The following is a 25,513-nucleotide window of genomic DNA, read 5'->3' as shown; positions in this document are numbered from 1 at the left end:
CAGACATATACACTATATACTCAACTGTATATATTTCCCATGAGTGTGGCAATCTCCTCATAAAATTCTCATTGCTGATGACAATAAGGTACTTGACATCAACTCTATAGTCATTAAACATTTTTAATCTCTAAAATCTACTTCCAAGAAAACACCTTGTGATCATGAATTGATCTTAGAAGAGTGTCAGCACAATAAGTATGCCAAATCTTTGTCATCCTTCAGAGATTTTTAAAGACTATCTTAGACATTATTGCTGTTGTTGTTGTTTACTTCTGAGAGCATTCAATAAGCATGGAAAGACAAAAGGAGAATGAGATACAATATACTGAAATGATATTCACCAAAACATTGAAATTGAAGATTTCTGGGAGGTGTTATAATAGCAACCTTATTTTCTTCATTTAAAAATCTATGTTTTCCTAAATGTTTTATTGTTCACATGTATTACTCTTATTATAAAGTAATCATTATGAACTTTTAAAATCCCAGAATATCTTGTATCTTTTTTTCTTCTAAACCTCATGGAAAATACCCACAACTTGGCTATTTGCCATGATTTGTTATGCCTTGTTCCCTTGTTATTTGTCACATTTTGCTTATTTGTCTAGCAGTACTCACTGGAGAGACATTTTTATAACTCCACACTTCTCAGCCCTTTGTTAGTGACATGGTGTATACTCAGGATCTACCTGTTGATTGATCATCAATTTTCTGGCTTTACTGAATTTGCATATAGACTGTATGCAAAGAAGTTTAACACATCAAATCAAATAGCTTAAAATCACCAAAGGTGTCTGATATTGTTATACAGGTTTACATAAATATTGAAGTTTACATCCCAAGTAAGAGCATAGTCCTATGGCTTAGTACATGCCAAGAGAAAATACAAGGCAAGATATCAATGGAAGCCCACATAGAAAACTTTAGTGAGTATTACTCGTAACTTCTCATCTCTTAACGCACCTGTCTGCGCACATAGAAATGACCATATTTCTGACTGGTCTAGAGTATTGATGGGCTGGCACTGAGCAGGTTCTGGGATGACAAATTAAATGTTGTTTCCATCCTGGAGAAGATGCTAGAGAAAAGATGAAAATTACTTGGGGTAGCTGAAAATCACACTAAATATCATCTTCTTTGTTTCTGCCAAATTTCTGCCATTATGTTCATCTTGATTTAAAGGACATATGATGAAAATGGAAAAGTTTCTAATCACAGCAATTAATTACCAATGACTAAATTTAAAGTGATTTCCTAATTAAAATTTCAAAGTATCCTAGATATAATGTAAGACTAGAATGATGAGGCAACACAGAGGATTTCTTTAGAACAGCCTACAAAGCATCAAGGAAGAAGGGATATTCCCAAATATACAGAAAAGTAAGTTCTTGTTTAAACTGTTCTCAGAGTCTCCATCCATTGGAACAAGCCATTCTTATCCTAGTGGTAAATACAACAAAATCAAACGTGGAACTGCTGTGAGTGATCCAGAAACCTGGTGGAGACCCATGTGTTGTGCATAGTACACACATAGACTGGCAGAACATGATGGGATCCAAGAATCACCAACAGGGATAAGCAGTCAACAAGTTGCACAGGTGATTCATTCAACAAATATTTACTAGCCGCATATTACATGTCAGGTACTCTTCTAGGTACCTGGCATACATCAGTAAATAAAATGGACATATTCCTACCTTTGTGGAGTTCATATGCAAGCAGATACAGGAAGATAGGAAATGGTATACCAGATAAGTAGGTAAATTATATTTTTGCATGTGAGGAAATAAGTGATATAGATAAAAGGAGAGTAGGAAGATGGCAAGCACTAGTTATGGGATGGGAGTGAGGTGGGTTGCAATTTTAAGTAAAGGTGTCAGAGTAATCCTCATCGAGAAAAGGGTATTTGAAAAAAGACTCACAAAAAGCGAGGGAATGAGCCACGCAGCTATTAGGGGGAAGAGCTTTCTCTTCTCTGGTGCAAATCCCTAATGCTAGAGTATGCTTGCCTCATTCCAGGGTCTTCAAGGAAGCCTGTGGGTCTAGTGTGGAGTCGGCATGCGGGAAAAATCATAGGACATGGGTTTATCAATGCAAAAGAGGCTCATGTCATGTAGGTCATTGTAGGCCAAAGTAAAGGCTTTGGCTACTTGACACAGGGTCAAATTTCAACATCAATCTTAGTTTTCATTCTCTCTGTACTTCCTTTTATCATTCCTTTTAACATGACAATATCTTCCAGTCCTGCTTCTACTGTGTCTTTTCTTACTATCTGTGCTCTTGCAATAAGAATAAACCTGATTTATGTCTTTGCTCATTCCAATTCACACTAAACTCTATGGGCAAATTTGTTTTCCTACAGTACAGGGAGTTTTTCCTTATAAAAATATCATATACGCTTGTCATTGCTTCTAGAATTAAGTCAAAACTTCTTGACCTCGCAGGATCTGGCTCCTACCTTCTCTTCAAAAAAAAACGTTTCCTGTGCACTATTCAATTGTTCTCTCCAATTTCTCTCTCTTTGCTCATGGCACTTTGTAAACATCTTCTCAACACCTTTCCATTCTTCATATCTCCCCAAATGCCATAGCCATCTTTATCATCACCCCTCATCTCAGCAACAAGTGGCATCTCACTTTTCAAAACCTCCAGCACTTTACTTTTACTTCTCCTAAGACAGAAACTGTGTTCTCAAATATTAATTGTAAGTGGACTCAAAACCCACTGGGAGTTAAATCCGTGTCTTATTCAAGTTTTTATTCCCCACAGAACATGGAAATATCAGTGCATTGATAAATATTGATAGAATGAATTTCAGCACTCAGTCTGTAAGCATACATAGGGAGTTTTTAGCATTATTGACACAAACCCATTCTGGACATGATGGTCAGTCCTCCATCGTGACCCATGGGCATTCAACTTTGTGATTACAGAAACCTCTGTGCTCTTTATGACTGCCCATGCTTCAAGTTCAAGACGAGGAATACGGGATTAATTTAGGAATCCATCATATTTTTAAAAGCATGACAACTTGCTGTATCATAAATATAGCAGATCGCCCAGCAGCATAAATAATGAAAACACTGCCTTGGGGGCAATAAAAGTGATTGATGGTCTGAGTTGCAGTTAACCCTGGTTATCCTTGTTCCATGTGGATCTGTGTTGCCTTCCTTTCTGCCTGAGATTAGGATGGCAGAAGCAGTATCTGTGAAAAAAAATCAGATATCAGACACCCACTGTGCTTTCCTAGTCTGAATTTGCAAATGAGGGGGAAGGTATCTGATTCAGGACAAACTAAGTTCACACATACAGATGTGTTCTTACCGTATCCATATTATTAACTGAGCAGCACTGAAAAAAGTTAAGGTGTAGGATAAGGAAAATTAGGCCACCCTGGTTTTACTCTTATTTTAAATATTAAAAACTTCAAAAGAATGTGTCCTTCACTTGAATGTCATAGGTAAGGGTGCCTTTTTCCTAATGTTCTATAGACACATGTTTAATGAACTCCACTTGGGCTCTGACATGCTGAAAATGAAAATTTTGCTGAAAATATGGTCCAAGAAGCATCATGTTGGAAAGGAGAGAATGCCATATCAGGACAAGACTACCTGATTCTCATTCTATTTTTGCTGCTAATTAGTTTCATTAGCTGGTGTGAGTTTCTCAACGTCGCTCATCATGTCTCTGACCCTTTATATATGCAATGATGGAGAGAAAAGGGACAAGCCTGTTATGAATTACGTGCCTACTTTATACAAAACACTTTGCCAAACTTTTCTGCTACTAAGCTTTTCAGTGACATATTATTATGTCCATCTTACAGATAACAAGATTGGGGTTCAGAAAGCTATGTCATATTCCCAAGGTTGTGTGAGATAAATGGCGAATCTGAATTCTGGTCAATCTAAATCGAAAGGTTATATAATGATAACTACATATATGAAAGTTTAAGAAACAAGAGCTTCTTCCTGTTCTTACATTCTGTGATTGTCATCCTAAAGTACAGTGGAGTTTTCCTACAATGGCGAGTATTAAGACTAGAACAATAGTTTTGCTGACTCCTAATCCGTAGTCAATCTCTGACTCCTTTATGGAACAGGACAAGCCTTCTCTTAACATGCTTCCCAAATCAAGTCACACCAGAAGGGATCATTATTGATTGGCTAGTCAAGAAGAGCACTTCAATTTGGGGTTAAAAAAAAAAAAAAAAAAACAAGGAGCATGTCAGAATAATATTCAGTTTCATCAGTGTGAATTCATTCACTGGGGCCTTCTGCAGACTGGAATTCTGATTTTGGGAAACTTCTATATCTAGCACAGTGGGGATCTTGAACTTTGTTTTCTTGGAGGTCTTTTAAAGCGAGTAGTTTTATTTTTCTCTGTTACAGTAGCAACAAAGCATGTGCTTTTCTATCTTTAGGTCTGTGTTCATACTAGCACTGCCTGAAGTGTCATGCCTTACACCCCTCTATATTCAAAATGTTTACTCATCTCTTAAGACCCTGGTCAACGTTATCTTTTCCAGGAGGCTTTCTCTAGCCATTAAGCCTATTATGCCCTTCTAACCAGCATTAGTTCTGTTTTATATTAAGAGTTATCTATGTACCTTTCCTTTAACAAATAAATCCTTAAATTCCCAGAAGGGCCTAATGCAGTATTTTATAAACAGTAGTATTTTATATAAATTTGTGTTAGGAAGAAATGAACTGATAATGTAATACATAATTTATAAGGATTAAATGATGAAGGAGGGTAGGTACCACCTTAGACTCACTACCAAGCCCATCAGAAGTAGAATCCGGCTGTGGCTCAAGCTGGACCTGCTACGTTCTTTCTCCGTGTTGTTTACTATGACTCCCCACAGCATTCAGCCTCCGTCACAGTGAACGCAGCTCACAAACAAACCTACCTGGGCAATTAAATTAGACAATTTGACATAAGGTAGATGGCTGAGAGAGAGTTGCAGGTAGGCACAGGGAAATAGCAGTTGCCTGACAGGGTGATTGCCTGGGTGTCTGCAGATTTACTTATGCGAATCACTCATCTGTCTTAACTGGGAAGGCCACTGTGTTGCCAAGAAGCCTAGGGACAGTATTGTTTTGCTAAAAATTCTTACCTTTCAGGAGTGGGGATGTCAGTTCTCCCTCTGTTTTAGGAACTGAGGTTCAATTTCATGGCGTTTAGAGATGAGCCAAACCAGTCTGGACAGAGTAACAGCTTCCCATCTGCATTGTACTCTCTGACACATGAGACGCATTGTTCAGCCTTGGAACTTTATATAGCAACACATTGAAACACAGGAACACACAGAGACCAAAAATGTCTCTTTGAGATGAAAGTGGGAACAAGAAAAAGAAAGAAGAGGTGGCTCAAACCATGTGGGATGTTCACCTCCTGCTCATATATCAGCTTTAATGTGCTTCCTAGAGAGTTTCACTTACTCTCCACATTTTCATCTAGTAATCGCTCAAAAATCTTATCTAAAGAAATGATTAAGATCCTCATGCCATTCTCAGTTAAACCACGTGGGAAAAAAGGCAACAGTTGGCCAAAGTAAGTACTTGAAAAAAGTTTATTTGTCAGCAATAAGTTTTAGACAACTGCATGGTTCAAAAGCTCTGAAGTGGGACAGAGCAAACCCTTGTGAATTCAGTCCAACACTCTGGAGTGAACCTCCCCTGATACTGACAGTTGTTTTCCCTCTTCTTCATGGAGTTCATTTTGGCCTCAGTCTGACTCCTGCAGGAGATCAATCCAGAGACCCAGTGTGCCCCATCAGTGTGTTACAGCCCGTAGATCAAGAAGTGAACACTGTTTCATGTGTCATGCGATGACCATAGGAAGTCCCTTCTTCAGGACCCTTCCTTCTCTCCCACCCCAGTGAGAGTCAGAAGGACAGTTGTAGAGTGGAAAACTCAGAAGTAGCAAGTGGCTGTTTGAATACATGTTTGTAATCTTGGGGATAATAAAGGCTCCTGTCCTGGGTGAGCAACTAGGGATTCTATTCCTGGCCTTCAGCCATCTTCTTGGTCTCAGAGGACTCCTGAAAGTCCTTTATAGAGACAAAAACAAGGGGAGGGGAGTCTTCTTCTTCATACCTATAACAAGAAAATGTTCTATTCTAAGGAAAGATCCTGCTGGTCATACAGTCATGGGTGGCTCAAAAAAATCTGTTCCTACAGTGGGCCAGTCAGGTCAGGATTCTCAGATGTCTTTAAATGTGTGAGATTTTCTTTTCTTTTTTTTTATCTTGGAAGTTACTATTTAGTGCATAGCACAGATGTAGTCCACAATCACCCATAGTAAACCTGCCTGCTAGTACAGATTTTCTGGCTTTCCCAATTTGTAAGGTCTAATTAAAAGCAATCTTCTTGTTTTCCAGAGGCATTTTCTCTACACACCAGAGGCTGAGTTGGAACAGTAACTTACAAGAGCCTGGGGAGTTAAGTCTCCCCCAAACATGCTGTATTACTATGTGATTAAAGTGTTTCCAGACTTGCTCACACTCAGAGCCAGAAACAGAAACAGGCTTCCACTACCCTTCCTGGCCTTGAACAGGCATTCATTTACATTTTTAGACTGGGAAGGAAAATCCAACATTCCTTGATAAGAGGGATTTAAAGGATATCCTTGCAGTACAAATACACTGAATTCCACAAAAGCATTGCCTTCTCTAAGATTACATAAGAGCAGCTTAAAATCAAAAGGACATATTTTATAATAGGAAAAGGAGAATATTAACTAATGGAAAACATCTATAAATTCAAAAGTTATAACCAAAACTGTTGAAGAGTGATAAGTCAAATAGTAGGAATTCCTTCCCAAATAGTAGGAATTCCTTCCCAATTTTATTTAGGTAGGGATAGTTTTCTATTATGCAAGGGGCCTTTTGGAGATGATCAAATGCAATAGTTTTTCTCAAAAGAACAAGCAGTTACAAAGGTCTTCTTGTGTCTTGTTTGCTCTTGTGAGTATATCACTCTGTATCTTGTGGATAACCTGGCTACCTGCTCATGCATGTATTCTATGCAAATCGACAGCATTCGTAGAACTACCAGATACCCAGGAAGGAAAAGACAGAAGGATGGTAGAGAAACCTCCAAAGTTATATCACACACTTGTTTTAAAGGTAGATGTGTGATGACCGTGTTCGTTCAGGGCAGGGGCTTCAGCCCCTTCTAAAAATAAAGTCACATTTCACAGATAATGAATTTTTAAATAATTATATAATGGATAGGTATGATGGGATGTGTAAACATCAGAAAGGTTTCCATTGGTTAGAACCAGGACTCTACTTAGAAACACAGAGATGATGATCTTAAGCATTTAGTTCTGGAGGGAATGTAGATATCGTTTAATCCACACAGCTTCTTTTAAAGATGAGAAGACAGAAGCCTGTATAGGTTTGGTAAATTACCTGCGGTCTCATGGCTGAAATGTGAGACAGGGTTTGAACCCAGAGCCCTGACAAATGATGTGCTTTCTAGAGTTCCGTGTTTCTGCTGCACTTTGATTTCACTCTGGTTTATAGAACCAGAAAACACAGTGTAGCCAACCAACACACATAGGACTGTACTGGAAGGGCATGGAGCTTTTTACTGCTTGATTGAATACAGAGAGAAAAACTCTGAGTTTCCTAGACCGTGCTTAGGAAAACATAGTCACTTTCACTGATTTGAAGAAAAGGCATAGGTGCTTTGGCTCTAATTGGTCTGTCCACCGCTAACAATATAAACATGATTAAACAGGCTTATGTGCTTATGGATCCCTCAGAAAGGACATTTTTAATAGGTAAGCACCTTTTTTTAAAATTTAGGGTAAATAATTAGCCTCATTCCTCTGCTGGTCTTTCAGACAGATTTTTATGATCCTGTTGCTAGTTCAATGATAATGTTGACCTAGAGCATCAACGTAGAAATTCATAATGTGAATCTCATTTTAAAAATTTGCATGTATGTTCATTAATGTGTTTTCATGAACTCTTACATATTCAAGAACTTCTAGCTCATTTGCGTAATGGTATATCTTCAAAGTAAGTTTGAGCATAGCAAAGCGAATGCATTTTTGTGTTGCTAACACTTCAATATAAGTAAAGCTGTGCTGGAAGAAATGTTCTGAAAGGATGTTCCTTTTGGTCTCTGGTTTGTCTGGTATTTATCTATAAGCATGTCTGTGTATGTTGTTTGATTCTTTTTCTTTCTTAGCATTGAAAACTATGCCATTAATTGTTTTCTTTTCCACACGAAAGTTTATTTATGATGGTTATACAATAAGAATAAAAAGGGGACTCCAGATAAATCTCACATTATATATGGCTTGGAACTTGCACTCTAGCATCCAGGCTTGATGTGACAAGTACTCTTTGGAAGACTGAAGCCATCAGCAAAATGCCCTGGGGGATAATAAAACTCTGGGAGAGAGGATAGTGCGTACATGAGGTGATGGATCTGTGACCTGCAAAGTAGACTCTATAAATTTCGACCATCAGAACCACAGTAGGAACAATTCCCCTTCCCTAGTGAGTTTGGTGCCCTCTTAGGAAATGGCTGGTCCTGCAAGCCCATTAAGGAGCACTGAGGCCTCTGAAAATATAGTTCATAGAGTGGGAACAACTTACCTGTGGGACTGAAAGATCCACTGGGAAAGGATAGAAGGACACATTTGACATAAAATTTCAAAGACCATAAAAGAAAGGGAAGAAGTAGCGGTAATTGGGGACCATGACAATAAGGCACAGAGGAATAACCAGGAGTCCTCAAATTAAGAAGTGCTGTACATTTCAAGTGGAAACACATAATGAACTGAGCTGATATTTGCATTTGATTATTTTTAATAAGAGTGGGATTTTTAACTCCCTGATTATTAATTTACTAGATGTAAATTTATATTTCAATCAGCTTTTATTTGATATTACATGGAATAATTTGTACAAATATAAATAAATTCAAAAGAACTCTTTAGAAAATAACTTTTAGATATCCTTTAAAGGGACAAATGAATTACATGTCCAACACCTCATATATTTACATATTTTAAATTATAAGATACAAATGAAGATCTATAACATATGTAAGACACAATTGTATTAATAGTAATAATGATAAGCATATATCCCCTCACTTAATGAAAATAAACATCAGCAACACATCCACCATGTGCTTCTCCCTGATTTTGTTCCAGCTCCCACTTGATTTTTGTGTTTCTTATTCGGTAGTCTAAGAGTAGTTATGTGTGTTCAATATGATATAAACATCTTATTACATTTTACTCTCTGTATAAAATATGTGTAAGTGTAGTATTTGACTTTATATATTCCTGAATGATATTCTTTACTTTTCTACGTTTTTAACTGTAGATGTTATTTTATCACTTTATCACTCAGCATTATATTGAGTTACACCCATGCTGATATGTGAAGAAGCAGTTCTCCATTTTCACTTCCTGAATAGAATTTTATATTAATTTGCCATAGTATGTTTATCTGTTCATCTGTTTTTCCATGACGAACACCTAGTGTGTTCCCAGTATTTTTGTTTTGCTGTGCTTGTGTGTATGTATAATATAAACACAAGTACGGTAACATTTCTTATAGTATATGTTTCCAGAGATACATTTTCTCCAGCATATACACCCAGAAGTATTACTGTGGGAATGTAGGGTATGTGCAGCCTCACCTTTTGGTAGATAATGCCAAATTATTTTCCCAAGACTGAGAAACTTTACACCCTGAGCAGCAAAGGTACAAAAACTTCCAATTGTTCCTCATCCTTGCCAGCACTTGCTGTTTAACTTTTCATTTTTTACCAAGTTGATAGATGTTAGTTTCTATCTTATTTTGAATTCACTTTTTCATGTTGCTAATTGTTTTGAGCAACTTTTCATGTATTTCCTCATTTGATTTGTTATTTTGTGAAATTCCGGTTCTTGCGTGTAGCTGATTGGTTTTTGCTTCAGTTTTTCACTCCCCTGTAATGACGTTATAGATGTCCTTGTTAGATATATATAGCCTCTTGGTGGATGGGCTGTGTTTTATTCTCTCTCTTGACTGTGGGCTTGGTCAGTGTTTTGTTTTGACCAATAGGATATGAATGAAAGTAATGTGACTAACAACTTGAAATATGCTTTTGTGTTTGAGCTGACCCACTTGAGTATTCAGCCATGCCATGAGATAAAAACTGCAAGTAGCCATTGTTTATCGTTTACCGGCTTGAGCCCTAGAATGAAACACATAGTGCAGAATTGGCCCAGCTAACCCAGAGATGTGAGTGAGAAATAAAGTTATTCTTGTATGCCATTGTGATCTGACACCTGTTTGTTATGCAGTATTATTGAAGCCGTGACTGATAGATATTTGCCATCTTTTTCTATTGGATAGGATGTCCTTTTCTTATGAATTTATGGGAGTTCTTTATTTATTCTGAGTTCCAAATCTTTGCACTCCCAGTTTGTTGCTTCTTTTCACTTTTTTTTTTTGATGTACAGAAATGTTTTGTCCAGTTTTATTGAGATATAATTGACAAGTCTCACTGTATAAGTTTAAGGTGTACAGCATAATGATTTGACTTACATATACCATGAAATGGTAACACAGTAAGTTTAGTTAATATCCTTTATCTCATATAAATACAAAAAAAGAAAAAATAATTTTTCTTTTCAATGAGAACTCTTAGGATTTATGATCTTAATAACTTTCGTACATACCATATAGCAATGTTAACTATAGTCATCATATTGTACATTATGTCCCTAGTCCTTATTTATCTTATCATTGAAAGTTTTTACTTTTGACCAAGTTCATTCAATTTCCCCTTCCCCCACCCCTGGCCTCTGGTAACCACAGGTATGATCTCTTTTTTATGAGTTAATTCATTTGTTTTAGGTTCCACATACAAGTAAGATGATGCGGTATTTGTCATTTTCTGTCTGACTTATTTCACTTAGCATAGTGCCCTCAAAGTCCATCCGTGCTGTCACAAATGGCAGGATTTTCTCCTTCTCAATGGCTGATTAATGTTCCACTGTGCATATGTGTATGTGGGGGGTGTGGGGGTGTGTGTATGTATATGTATGTATGTAACTTCTTTATCTGTTCCTCTGTTGATGAACACTTAGGTTGTATCCATGTCTTGGCTGTTGTAAATAATATTACTATGAACATGAGGGTGCAGATATCCCTTTGACATAGTGTTTTCATTTAGTTTGGTTATATTCCCAGAGGTGGAATTGCTGGATCCTGTGATTGCTCTATTTTTAATTTTTTGAGAAACCTCTATACTGCTGTCCATAGTGGCTGTGCTGGCAGACAATCCCACCAACAGTGCACAGGGGTTCCTTTTTCTCCACATCCTTGCCAACACTTGTCTGCCACCCATTGTCTTTTTGATGCTAGCCATTTCACCATGTATGAGGTGATATCTCATTGTGATTTTGATTTGCATTTCCCCTATGACTAGTAATGTTGAGCAACTTTCCATATACCTATTGGCTATTCATATATCTTCTCTGGAAAAATGTCTATTCAGATCCTTTGCCCATTTTTCAGTTGGAATATTTGTGTTTTTTGCTATTGATTTGTGTGAGTTCTTTATATATTTTAGATATTAACTTCTTATGAGATATGATTTGTAAATATTTTTTCCCATTCTGTAGCTTGTCTTTTCATTTTGTTGATTATTTCTTTTGCTGTACAGACCTTTTCCGTTTGGTGTAGTTCCACTTGTTTATTTTTTTTAATGTGCTGCTGAATTTGGTTTGATAGTATTTTATTGATAATTTTTACATCTATCTTCATCAGGGATACTGGCCTGTAGTTTTCTTTTCTAGTAGTGTTCTTTTCTGGCTTTGGTATCAGGGTAATGCTGACCTTGTAAAATGAGTTTGGGAGTATTCTCTTTGGATGTTTTGGAAGAGTTTGAGAAGGATTGACATTAATTCTTTAAATATTTTGTAAAATAAAAAGTGAAGCCACTTGGTCCTGGGCTTTCTTTGGTGGGAGATTTTTGATTACTGATTCAATCTCCTTGCTAGTAATTGGCCTGTTCAGATTTTGTATCTCTTCCTGATTCAGTTTTGAAATGTTGAATATTTCTGAGAATTTTTACGTTTCTTCTAGGTTGTCCAGTTTGTTGGTGTGTTGTTTATAGTAGCTTCTTATTAGCCTTTGTATGTCTATGGTATCAGTTGAAATGTCTCCTTTTTTATTATAATGTTGTTGATTTGGGTCCTCTCTCTTTTTTCCTTGTTTAGTCTAGCTAAACATTTGTCAACTATGTTTATCTTTTTGAAGACCATACTTTTAGTTTTGTTCATCTTTTTTTATTGTTTTCCTGTTCTCTATTTCACTTTTTTGTGCTCTAATCTTTATTATTTTCTTCCTTCTCCTTACTTTGGGCTCAGTTTTTGTTTTTGTTTTAGTTCCTTAAGTCAGAGTTAGGTTGTTTGAAATCTGTCTTGTTTCTTGATGTAGGTGTTTATTGCTATGAACTTCTCTCTTAGTTACACTTTTGCTACATCCCACCAGTTTTGCTATGCTGCTTTTCCTTTTTTGTTTGTCTGAAGATACTTCATTTCCCTTTTAATTTCTTCTCTGATCCAATTGGTTGATGAGGAGAGTTCAATTTCCACGTATTCATAAGTTTTCCAGTGTTCATCCTGATATTGATTTCTAGCTTCATATCACTGTAGTCAGTGAAGACACTTTGTATAATTTCAATCATCTTGAATTTGCTAAGAAATGTTTTGTGACCTAATATATGGTCTATCATAGGAAATATTCCATGTTGCCCTAAGAAGAATGCTGGCTTTGTTCTCTCCCTAAGTGAGGCTGTAGGATGGGCTCTGTGGTTGCCTGCGTTCTCTCAAATTCTTAATATGTTATAATGCATTGATCTTTCCTTTTTTGGTTAGTCATTGTGTGTGTGTATATGCCTTGGGTAAGAATTCCTTCCATACTCCAGGTTCATCTCATCTTTTACATTACAAGTTTTATTGTTTACCTTTTATCTTTAAACATTTGACTCATGTGGTAATAAATTTTATGTATGCTGTGAGGTAGGGGCCCAGTGTTTTTTCTCATTAGGATAGCCAAGTGTTGCAAAATCATTTGTGGATAGATAATCCCTTTCTCACTTATCCTTAGTGATATCCTAAAATATGTCAAGTTTCTATGTACGTGTGCTCTATCTGGCTATACCTGTGGTAACAGGTTATCTTGATACTGATAAATTTATAATAGTCTTGTTATCCAATAGAACAAATCATTTTACCTTATTTTTCTTCATTAGGATTATGTTGGCTCTTTTTTGCCTTTTTCTTTCTAAGTAAACCTTTATATATAATACATCCATATTACCCTACCAGTCTACTTGGACTAAGATACTACTTTAATTTTTAGTCAGCTATAATACAAATCTGCTGCAAGTAGTGGGATTAAACAAATCAGGATAGTTCTCATTCAAGGTGGCTATGTATTACAAGTTAAAGGCTGTCATAGGATAGACCCTTAAAAATAGAAATGTTAAAGATCATCTAGGGAGAGAATTGTGGTCTCTGTCCATTACTTAATTACTTGTTTCAAAATAATTCATTTATATTTGTACCTCTTTTTTTTTCCTGGTCTCATTCTTTGTTTTAGATATGTTGCTAGAGTCTAAAGATTTCTAACAAAGAAAACAAGTTACATTACCTAAAGGAACTCACAATCTGCTAGTTGTTGATGAACCAACTTATGGTATCATACTGAGAGGCCCTAAAAAGATTGCAATTTGTGCTGTTTTGTTGTTGCTTTGTTTTTTTGCTATAGGCCAGATTGTTTCCAAAAATGTGCCTTGATTATTTGAAAAACACAAAATAACCTCCAGCCCTAGCCATGGGTAGTAATCTTGATGTCGTGAGCCTGTTGGAAAGCAGTGAGAATAACTGACCATAGGAATGTAGGCAAATGACTCTACCTTCCAGAAAATGGAGTCTCACCATCCCCTTCACTTTGAAGTTTAAGAGAGGGAAACATCCAGACTGAAGGCAATAAGGCAACTGCCCTTAGTATTCAAGGGTCCAAAGAGAAGAGATCCCAGGCCCATAGGAAAAGTGGAACAAAGGACAGGAGGTTAGAGTTCTGTTACCACATACACATACCCAGTCCTCAATTCTGAATTCTATCCCCAGTGCTGCAGTAAGTTGTCTTGTGAATGAAAGATGGACTTCTTTGAATAGGTCCTGAACCAGTAGTGTCAAGACAGGAACAGGAGTAGATAACTCCACATGACCTTCCTACCTCTGATCAGTGGCTGTATTTGTCTGTAAAGATCCCTCTTATATTAACCGCTGATCATCAGACACTGAATGAAATGATGTCTTCCGGGTAGGTCTTTGAATATATCCTCCCCAAACCAGCTGTGACTCAGCCATCAGCATTCCCTAACACCTGAACAGCAGGAGAGAAACCTTTTATTGGTGCTCCTAAAAACTCCCTGGGAAGAGTTGGAGAAAGATTTATGGAAAAGGTAAGCCTTGGACTAAGAATTGAAGAAAGAATACGGACTTTTGAGGTGGTCACAAGAGGAGGGAATGCTTGGTAAAGGAAGCAGCTTATAAGAAGTTCAGTAGTAGAATAGAATAAAAGTGGAAGCAAAATAGGTAAGTGTGAGAATGACCTAGTAAACAAAAGCCAAATTTTGAAGTACCTTGTTTGTCATGTGTACAAAGGTGAGCTATTAAAGAATTTTTCACAGGGACATGAATATTCATATACGCATTTGAGAAAGTTTACTCTGATAATGGTTTGGAGAATGAATGGGAATAAGGGATAGTATGGTAGGCAGAATAATGGCCAAAGATATCCACATCCTAGTCCCCTGAACCTGTGACTATGTTACCTTACATGGCAAAAGCAACTTTGCAGATGTTGTTACCTTAAGGACCTTGAAATGGGGAAATTATTCTGGACTATCCAGGTGGGAAAAAGAGGATATAAGAGTAATGTGATGTGAAAAGAATTCAACTTATTGTTGCTGGAGTTTAAGAAGGAGCCAGAGAACCATGAGACAAGGAATGCACATGCCCTCTAGATAGCTGAAAAGGCAAGGAAAGAGGTTCTTTGCTAGAGCCTCCAGAAAGGAAGCAGCCCTCCTGAAACCTTGAATTTAGCCCAGTGAGACGGATGTTGGACTTTAACCTAAAGAACTGTAAGGAAATAAATTTGGGGGTTTTTAAGCCTTAGTTTGTGGTAATTTGTTACAGCAGCCACAGACAACTAATACAGATGATGAAACTGCTGGCAGAGAGACAAATGAGGAAGTTACTATAATCCATATCACAGTAAATATCTCATTGAAAATGGTCATTCATTTTGACAAATGTAAGGTTTCCTTAGAAAGAGTAAATCCAGGCAGAATTTGCCCTAATGATTTCATTTTCCAGAAGGACATGAAACATAATTTGCTTCGAGCAAAGACGAATTACCCATTTGTCAATATCCTTCAGTGAAGAAGAATGCTCTTTTAGATCTAGAATGAATGGGGCAGCAGGAAAAAAATGACAAGCTATCTAGATCTTTGAGGCCTAGAAGAAAATGCTTTTTAATCGAATTAGTTGGCAATTTACCTGATCTTTTAAAGATATAATTCTTCTAATTAGCTATTGAGCAAAGGCATGTCATTATTGGTTAATCATCAGTCTGTAAAGGATAATATTTTCCAATTACTTGCCTTTAAAGGAGTTTCCATACATTTTGTGTCGTGAACCTAAGGTCATAAACTACCAATTTAATTCTGCCAAAGACTATTTTATTGATTCAATTTACAGATTTTAAGGAAATAAATATAATAAAGCTTAGAAATTCTGACAACCTGGCTTCAAATTCTGGTTTTACTAAGTAGTAGCTCAATGACTTTGTAGCTGAACCTTCTCAGGCTGTTTTCTCATTTGTAAGTTAAGAATACTGATAGTACCTATCCTGTGTGCTTGTTGGGAGGATTAAATAAGATGGTTACTTTACATATTGGTTGTGATGTCTAGTACATGTAATAAGCATTCAGTAAATTTTAGTTATTATCACTATAATGTTTAATACATGCACAAGCATATGGCAGGGGGTGGCACTAAAAAGTTGATGGGAGATATGTGAAACACATGACATTCTGAGTGTTGAATTACAGTTATGTGCAATATTGCTGTCGTCCTCTGCTAAATTTCATGTTCCTAGGCAGTAGACAGAGACTATGTGGTACCAAACAGTTTTCCAGATAGGCCGGAAAGATAAAGACTGAGTCCTTGCTATATTGGTACAAACTGTGAGGTAGAGGAAGAAAGAATTCCGAAGGGTCTATAATTTGAACTGTAGTTTGACAGACAGTAAAGATTTCAGAGACAGAAGAGATTGTTCAAGAGAAGAATTTTGGGAGAAAAATTAAAATGTTTTTAAAGGTGGGGATAGAATTTAGTTTGAATAAAATGTAGAATGTTCTTATGAGGGTGAGTGATGAGACATCAAATTGATAGTTTTCAGAAGACAAAAATCTTTTTTTTTAAGGACTTATTTATCTTATAACTAGAAGTTTGTACCTTTTGAATACTTTTTCACGTTTTGCCCATTCCCTGTCCCCTGTTTCTGGCAACTGCCAGTCTGTTCTCTGGACCTATAAGGTTTTTTATTTGTTTAGATTCTACATATGAGATCCTATGGTATTTGTCTTTCTCTCTCTGACTTATTTCACTTAGCATAATGTCCTCAAGGCCCATCCATGTTGTTGCAAATAGCGGTATTTCCTTCTTTTTTCTGGCTGAGTGATATTTATATATATTCACATTGTCTTTATCCATTCATCTGTTGATGGACACTTAGTTTGTTTCTGTCTTGGCTATAGTAAATAATGCTGCCATAAACATGGGGGTGCAGATATCTTCTTGAGATAGTGATTTTATTTCCTTTACATAAATACCCACAAGTGGAACTACTGGACCATATGGTACCTCTATTATTTAATTTTTTGGGGAACCTCCATACTGTTTTCCATAGTGGCTGTACCATTTTATATTCCCACCAACAGTGCCGCAATATTCCCTTTTCTCCACATCCTCGGCAACACTTATTATTTTTTGTCATTTTGAAAACAGCCATTCTAACAGGTATGTGGTAATATCTCATTGTGTTTTTATTTGCATTTCCCTAATAACTAGTGATGTTGAGCACCATTTTTTCTCTTCATGGAAAGGCATTTTGTTTTAAATATAGCAGTGTATACATGTCAATCCCAAACTCCCAGTCTATCCCTCTCCCCACCCTTCCCCACTGTTAACCATAAGTTCATTCTCTTAAGTCTGTGAGTCTGTTTCTGTTTTGTAAATAAGTTCATTTGTATCCGTTTTTTTTTAGATTCTACATATAAGCGATATCATATGGTATTTGTCTTTGTCTGACTTACTTCACTCAGTATGATAATCTCCAGGTCCATCCATATTGCTGCAAATGCCATTATTTCATTCTTTTTAATGGCTGAGTAATATTCTATTGTATATATGTACCACATCTTCTTTATCCATTCATCTGTCAATGAACATTTAGGTTGCTTCCATGTCTTGACTATTGTAAACAGTGCTGCACTGAACATTAGGGTGCATGTATCCTTTCGGACCATGTTTTTCTCAGGATATATGCCCAAGAGTGGTATTGCTCAATCATACAGTAGCTCTATTTTTAGTTTTTTAAGGAACCTCCATACTGTTCTCCATAGTGGCTGTAACAATTTACATTCCCACCAACAGTGCAAGAGGGTTCCCTTTTCTCCATGCCCTCTGCAGCATTTATTGTTTGTAGATTTTTTTGATGATGGCCATTCTGACCATCACTGGCCTCTGACCTCACTGTAGTTTTGATTTGAATTTCTCTAATAATTAGCAATGTTGAGCATCTTTTCATGTGCCTCTTGGCCATTTGTATGTCTTCTTTGGAGAAATGTCTCTTTAGGTCTTCTGTCCATTTTTTGATTGTGTTTTGTTTTTGTTTTGTTTTTTTTTGGATATTGAGCTGCATGAACTGTTTGTAAATTTTGGAGACTAATCCCTTGCCTTGTTTGCAAATATTTTCTCCCATTCTGTGGGTTGTCGTTTCATTTTGTTTCTGGTTTCCTTTGCTGTGCAAAAACTTTTCCGTTTAATTAGGTCCCATTTTTTTATTTCTGTTTTTATTTCCATTACTCTGGGAGACGGATCGAAAAAGATCTTGCTACGATTTATGTCAAAGAGTGTTCTATGTTTTCCTCTAAGAGTTTTATAGTATCTGTTCTTTTAGGTCTTTAATCCATTTTGAGTTTATTTTTGTGTATGGTGTTAAAGAATGTTCTAATTTCATTTTTTTACAGGTACCTGTACAGTTTTCCCAGCACAATTTATTGAAGAGACTGTCTTTCCTCCATTTTCTAGTCTTGCCTCCTTTGTCATAGATTAATTGCACCTGTTAGTCATTTGTATATCTTCTTTGAAAAAATACCTATTCAGATCCTCTTCCAATTTTTTCATTGGATTATTTGTTTGCTTGTTTGCTTTCCTATTTAGTTGTGTGAGTTTAGAAGGCACTGAATCTTACACTAGGGGTGTGAACTTCACTTAGTGGTGAGTGAGGAGAAATTGATTAGCCTGGGGGTCTATATGATGACCTTGTTAGCTATGTGCAGGCAGGATGGTGGTAAGATTTCAGAGGGCAGTAGATCATCAGGAAAAACTGTAGTCCATACACATTTGAGGTAATCTGATCTTGAAATAATGCTGGCCTGAACTAGGAACTAAACATAGGAGATTAAATCTAGAGACATTAAAATGTGAAAAAGAAAAAATCCATCAATAAGGGACTTGTAAAATTCATGTAGTTATTATAAAAAGAAACACTAGTCAGCTATTAAAAATAGCAAGAGAATCCTATCTACATCCATCACTTACTATTAAGAGAAGAAAGGCAGTAGGCAAAATAGTATGTATCATATGATACCATTAGGATAAATTCAGTTATATAAACGTTTTAATAAAAATTACTTATGGGAATAGAGATAGGGGAAGGGCTATTATTTTTAATTTTATAATGATGTACCACTCGAATTTTTTACAACAAACATTATTTTAACCATAACATTTAAATATTAAACAATAATAAACCACAACATTTAAATATTAAACAATAATAAACTTTGTGAATTAGATCATCGGTAAGAACATAAATATCCAACTCCCTAGAAGGCTAAGTAATTTGCACATAGCACGATCTCAGTAATTACTTGTTGGAAAGAATGAATGACTAAAATAAGAGGCAATAAATCCATAGAATTCTAAAATAATGGATCCAATTTTTAAATTACTCTGGATCAGGGGAACTGAGAATTGATCTTCTAATTATGATTCCCCATAAATTATGAAAACAGACTGCAGTGATTACCTCAGCTTTTCTTTTTCACCTGTAAAATGGAAGTTGCTGTTTGATTCTATTGAAGACATTAGAGAAAAATGCTGTTTCTTTGATAACTACGTGATATTGAAGGTTACCTACTCTAAAGCTGTCATGTATAAATCTTTAAAGATTTGAGAACTGGTGTTCTGTTATTTAATTTTCTGTTTCAGCGTGTGATTTAAGTCATCAACCAAGAGCTACTATAGTAAAAGTACTGCTCTGAAGCATCGTACTGAGGCATGGACTTGTTACACTGCAGGAAACCCATGTCCCTCCTGGGTGCTAATGCAGAAAATCTGCAAAACATGTGCCTTTTTAGCTCTTCACACATCCATGTTATAAAGGCAGAAGAACAGAATTATAATTCGTCCAGTAAATTTTCCTTTCTTGAATATCAGTATCTCTGAAGCTACAGCCATAAAAATAAATTACATGCCATTTATAGATGCAATTTTTATGGCTTTTATTTTCTTACAGATCTGTGAACATGAGGACAGACATCTTTAGTTTAAGTTCTACGGGCACACTCCTGGCACCAAGGCTGTAGTAACATACATCATGCATGTTGCCAAGTGCACCTCAAATACATTCTTTTAACTTAATTCTTTGACCACGGCCCATCACATTTACTAAAAATCCTTCCTTTTTTTGTCAAGACACAGAATGATAGTTCTTCCCAAACGTTATCAGTCAGCCTTCTTAAAAAGTCTGGAGGGCAATTCTGCTGTACCGAGACCCAAGTTTAAAAACCTTAAAGAGAACACCAGAATGAATCCATCAAAGAAATATAAAAGAAAACCATTTTTTCCCTCAAGAAAAAAAAAAAAAAAACTCCATGAAAAAGAAATCAGAAACAGCCAGCTAAATTAAATGCAGTGTTTTCCCCATCTGTCCCCTGCAGGAGAAAGTGAAATGGCCTCTTGCAGAAAGCAGCTTGCTTTCTTATCTGCTGTAATACGTACAAGCAGTTGTGAGTTACTGCAGTCCATTCATCTGTCAATAAGCACAGAATGAATATCTAAGAAGAAAAGACCTTGTACTCTTGAAGTTTACCATCAGGCAGACAGGAGAGCCATGACACGCATAAGTAAAACACAGAGTTATCTCTGAGAACCTCTTTACAAATTTAAGAGAACAGGCTGTTTATCCTTTTCCTCATTGTCATCAGGCATTCTCATCGTCATGCAGTTATCCTCCTCTCCATCTTCCCCATCACCTTTGTTATTGTTGTCAACTTCGTCATCTTTACTATTTTTGTTACTATTACTCCCTCCTCCTCCTTTTCACCATCATCACCTTCAGCACAACCACAATAATCACCACAACCACAATAATCCCTTCTTCAGCACAACCACAATAATCACCACAACCACAATAATCCCTTTGGTTCAGCACTTTACAGAAATGATCTTTGAAATCTCAACAAAGTAGGTATTATTGCTATACTTTAAAGATGAAATGATAAATGGTTTTAATAATTTGTCCAAGTCCACACAGAAGATTAAGTAAAAGAGCTAGGCCTTCTGACAACACAGTATTATCTTCTTGAGCTGTTCAAGTCCTTTCTAGAAAACTCCTAATTGGATTTGATCCTTCAGAACCAGAACTGCACAAGACAGTGTATCTTTTGGCAAGGTGACTCAGGGAGAAGAAACCACCTTGAAAAAACTCTCTATATGTGTGTTTTCTTTCTTCCCTCTGATCTATTGCCCACCTCCACAACTGTTATGTGGAAATCAAATCCCTAGCCATACCTTGTGGCACAGTCTGCAATTGCTTTCGTCCTGTCTACTCAACAACTGGCTGCAGTACAGGGGGCCTTATTTGGGAGTTTTTAACCTAACCTGCTTTAGTTCTGCAATAAGAGTCCAGGACTCCTGAGGTTATAGCTCAGCTCTGCCATGAAATCTGTGAAAGGTATAATGTCCTTTATTGGGGCTTCAAATTATCTATCTGTAATTGATGTGTGATCATTTTAAATTTCTTTTCAGGGTTCAGATTCTACATGCTACCAAATGTAAAAAAAAGATTTTACATGACAAAAGTAGACTTGCTTATTTGCTTCACAAGTGAATTAACTACTCAAGAAACATTTAAGTTCTCCCCCCAAAATAGTTATAGCAGTAAAATGGAAAGACATCGGGCTTCCCTGGTGGCGCAGTGGTTGAGAGTCCGCCTGCCGATGCAGGGGACTCGGGTTCGTGCCCCGGTCTGGGAAGATCCCACATGCCGCGGAGCGGCTGGGCCCGTGAGCCATGGCCGCTGAGCCTGCACATCCGGAGCCTGTACTCCGCAACGGGAGAGGCCACAACAGTGAGAGGCCCGCGTACCGCAAAAAAAAAGGAAAGACATCAGCCATAGTATCATCCCTTCAAAACAACAGATGCTAAGACTTTAGAAATCTTCTTTCCAGCTTTTACCTTCTCTGCATAGATGTTTAGATAATAATGAATATGCTACATATACAGTTTTGTACCTTTTTTTACTTGATGGAACAATGTAAACAATTACTGTGATCTTACAATCTCTGTAGCAACCCAGATTATTGGCATCGTAATAATAATTGCATGTAAATTGATGAGGTTTTTTTCCTTTTTTTAATATAAGTGATCACTAGCTACAGTTATTTAGGCCATTTCCAATTTTTCCTTAAAATGCTGCAGTGAACATCTTAATCTATAGGTGCTGTTGGAAATATGTTATGATCAAAAGTATAGAAAATGTTTTAAGTGTTACCAAAGCACATTCACCTTTCACTGGATGTTTTAAGTAACTGAGTTATCAGGAATGTGACTGTTGTTGACTCTGTCTATGAAAAATATAAGGCCAAGATCACAAAGCTAATTAATGGCAGAACCTGGCTTTCAAACCTGGGCTCTACCAGAAAGTCATACTGATAATGTTCTTTCTCTTTCTGCTGTCCCTGGGGAACCCCATTCCTTTCACTGGGTACCTAAAAATCAATAACACTAAAATAAGCCATCTCTGGAGTTCCACATCCAGATTTCTAACTGCCTAGAATATATTTTTTTCTGTAGATATTCCTATAGAATTTCAAATGCAGTCCTTCTGCAACTGAACTGTCTTTCTTCCATTTTTCCTGTTTTCCCCTATGCCATTATTCCTAGCCCCAAGCAGATCTCTCTATCTTTCTCACAATAAATCATTATAAACCCAGCAGATTAATTTCCTGAATACTTTCTTAAAAATTTGGTCCTCTATTCTCACTGCTAGGATTCAGGCCACCATCTTTTCCAGCCTAGATGACTAAAACAACCTTCATTTATTACCGTTTCATATTTTTCCTTCTATAATCCACTCTTCACACTAATATTATGTCTCTGAAACCAATTAAAAAAATTTCTTTCGAGACAGAAGCCTTCAATAACTTGCTACCATACTCCTAATCATTACGTATATGCATAGCTCTTCATAATCCATTCCCAAGCTAACATCTGGCTTCATCTATTTTCCTTCCTGGTTTCAATGATCACACTGAATTACAATTGAGAACCCCAAACTTTATAAACATTCAAGCCTCCAGGCTTTTTTTTTTTCACCGACTTCTTACCAGCCCTATTGTTGTTTTTCTCCCTCAGTGAAATTTCCACTCCTCTTTCAATATTGGCTATTCACGAAATCTTGAATTTTCCCATGAAGCGTTGAAATGTCTTCCTGTAGGCTTGTATCAGTTTGTGCATCTGTATATTAAACCGTAAATTATACTCTCAGCTATTTGTTTATTCCTCTCTCTCTCCTTCTACACTCAGCTTTCCTCAATGACAAGGCATATTTCATTCATCTGTGTGACCATAACAGGTGGCATTTCCCCCAGAATGTGGAATAATTGTATCTAGTGCTTCTCTACGCTACCACATTGTCTATAATACAAAGTTTGCTTCAACCATCCAAAAACCAGTGCAGCATAAAGTGGATCCCCTGGCTTGTGGCAGAAATTGTGTTACCCACAATGATATATATTCTGAGCATGGCTCAGAACCTGGAGATGTCAATAAAGTGGCTGATGGAAATGGTGTCAATAAATGACCCAAACCTTATTCTTAGCCCTCCTTGTTTTTAAAGAATTCAAGCCCAAGATTAGCCCTGATAATTAAGCTATTTCTGATGTGAGCAGTAGGCATGATTTGAACTATAAAGAAAATGAGGACAGACTCCAATGCCTGTTAAATCATCAACCCAGCCACTTTATGAAGGTTTTTATAATTTATTTAATCATTTCTCTCTGAAGACTGTGTCAAATATATTGTGTGGGGTTGTTCTTTTTGTGTGAAGTTTGCCTTACACTCCATAATATATATAAATGAATTTTTGTAAGCAGCACCTAATTTATAATAAGGAGGCTGCAGAGAATTGATAGGTAGTTTAATATTTTCTTTAAAAATATCTATTCCCTAATTTCTAGGTTTTGATAATTCTCTTCATTTAAAGACTGGAAGGGGAAAACAAGAGAGTGTAGGTTAATTTTACATTTATATAGAGTTTCTTAATTGGATAAAATCCTGGATAATACAGCTACTAAATAAATCCTTCTGTGATGGTAATGATTGGGTTCCAAGAGAGCAAAGCTATTTGGGGTAATTCTTCACCTTTCATAGGTGAAGAGAATTCTGCAAGTTACTTATCCCATATTTATCTTTCTAAACCAACTTTTGATGAGAAAACAATTAGACTACCAATGAGGAGCATGCACTCTGGCATATTCATACTTGTGAAAAAGCTAAGACCATGAATATTTTTTACTATAGAGAAAGAAAATGGCTGAAAGTTACAAGTTCAATCTTCATTCCTAAGACCTAGTGAAACATAAACAAATCATAAAACATATAGGCAAATCATATTTTACTCCAGAATTATAACCATCAAGAAATTGTCCATTTATTAAATTTATAATATGTGGATGAACATCAGGAAAGGCCATTGAAATTTGGGTTGACTATAAGTTTAAGAAATTAATAACTAGATAGAAATATGTTAGTTAAATTATGACATTTGCCTCTTGGTTTTATGCCAAAACCCATATAATATACAGGAGGATTACAATTAATTTTAAAAAATTAATAAAATATAAGATGGGATATTTATCAAAGTTACAAAGAAATAAAAATATTTAACACAAAAAAGTCTCAAAGAGAAAGATTGATAGATTCTAATATATAACATTAAAAAACCTCCTTAGATAAAAACCAACAAGCCAGAGCAAAGCAAGGAAGATGAGTTTAGAAAAAATATTTTCATTAAACATGGAAAATAGTGATTATATACAGCCTACAAAGATGTAGGCTTTACACATCAATAAAGCCTGATAGGAAGAAATCAAGATAGAAATAAATTAATGGATAATAATTATAGTCAAATTATAGGGGAAATATAGACAGTAAATGCACACATAGAATGACGCCTTGATTGTTATACTGTGTCACATTCACAATGTTATAAATATGTAGTACAGTTATTAAAACATGGTCTACAAATTTTTTACCAAAGTTATGATAGTGGTTGCATCTGGGAACAAAGATGAGAATTAAATTGAAAAAAAGAAAAGAGGCGGAGATCACGTTCCTCCCCACAGATACACCAGAAATACATCTACGCATGGAACAACTCCTACAGAGCATCTACTGAACGCTGGCAGAAGACCTCAGACCTCCCAAAAGGCAAGAAACCCCCCACGTACCTGGGTAGGGCAAAAGAAAAAACTAAACAGAGACAAAAGGATAGGGACGGGTCCTGCACCAGCGGGAGAGAGCTGTGAAGGAGGAAAAGTGTCCACACACTAGGAAGCCCCTTCGCGGGTGGAGGCTTCGGGAGGCGGAGTGGGGGAGCTTGGGAGCCGCGGAGGAGAGCACAGCAACAGGGGTGCGGAGGGCAAAGCGGACAGATTCCAGCGCAGAGGATCGGGCCGACCGGAACTCGCCAGCCGAGAGGCTTGTCTGCTCGCCCGCCGGGGCGGGCGGGACTGGGAGCTGAGGCTCCGGCTTTTGTCGGAGCGCTGGGAGAGGACTGAGGTTGGCGGCGTGAACACAGCCTGCAGGGCGTTAGTGCACCGCGGCTGGC

The sequence above is a fragment of the Globicephala melas genome, chromosome 16 (assembly GCF_963455315.2).
Source record: "Globicephala melas chromosome 16, mGloMel1.2, whole genome shotgun sequence".
In the NCBI taxonomy this organism is placed as follows: Eukaryota; Metazoa; Chordata; class Mammalia; order Artiodactyla; family Delphinidae; genus Globicephala; species Globicephala melas.
This window is presented reverse-complemented; position numbering follows the sequence as displayed.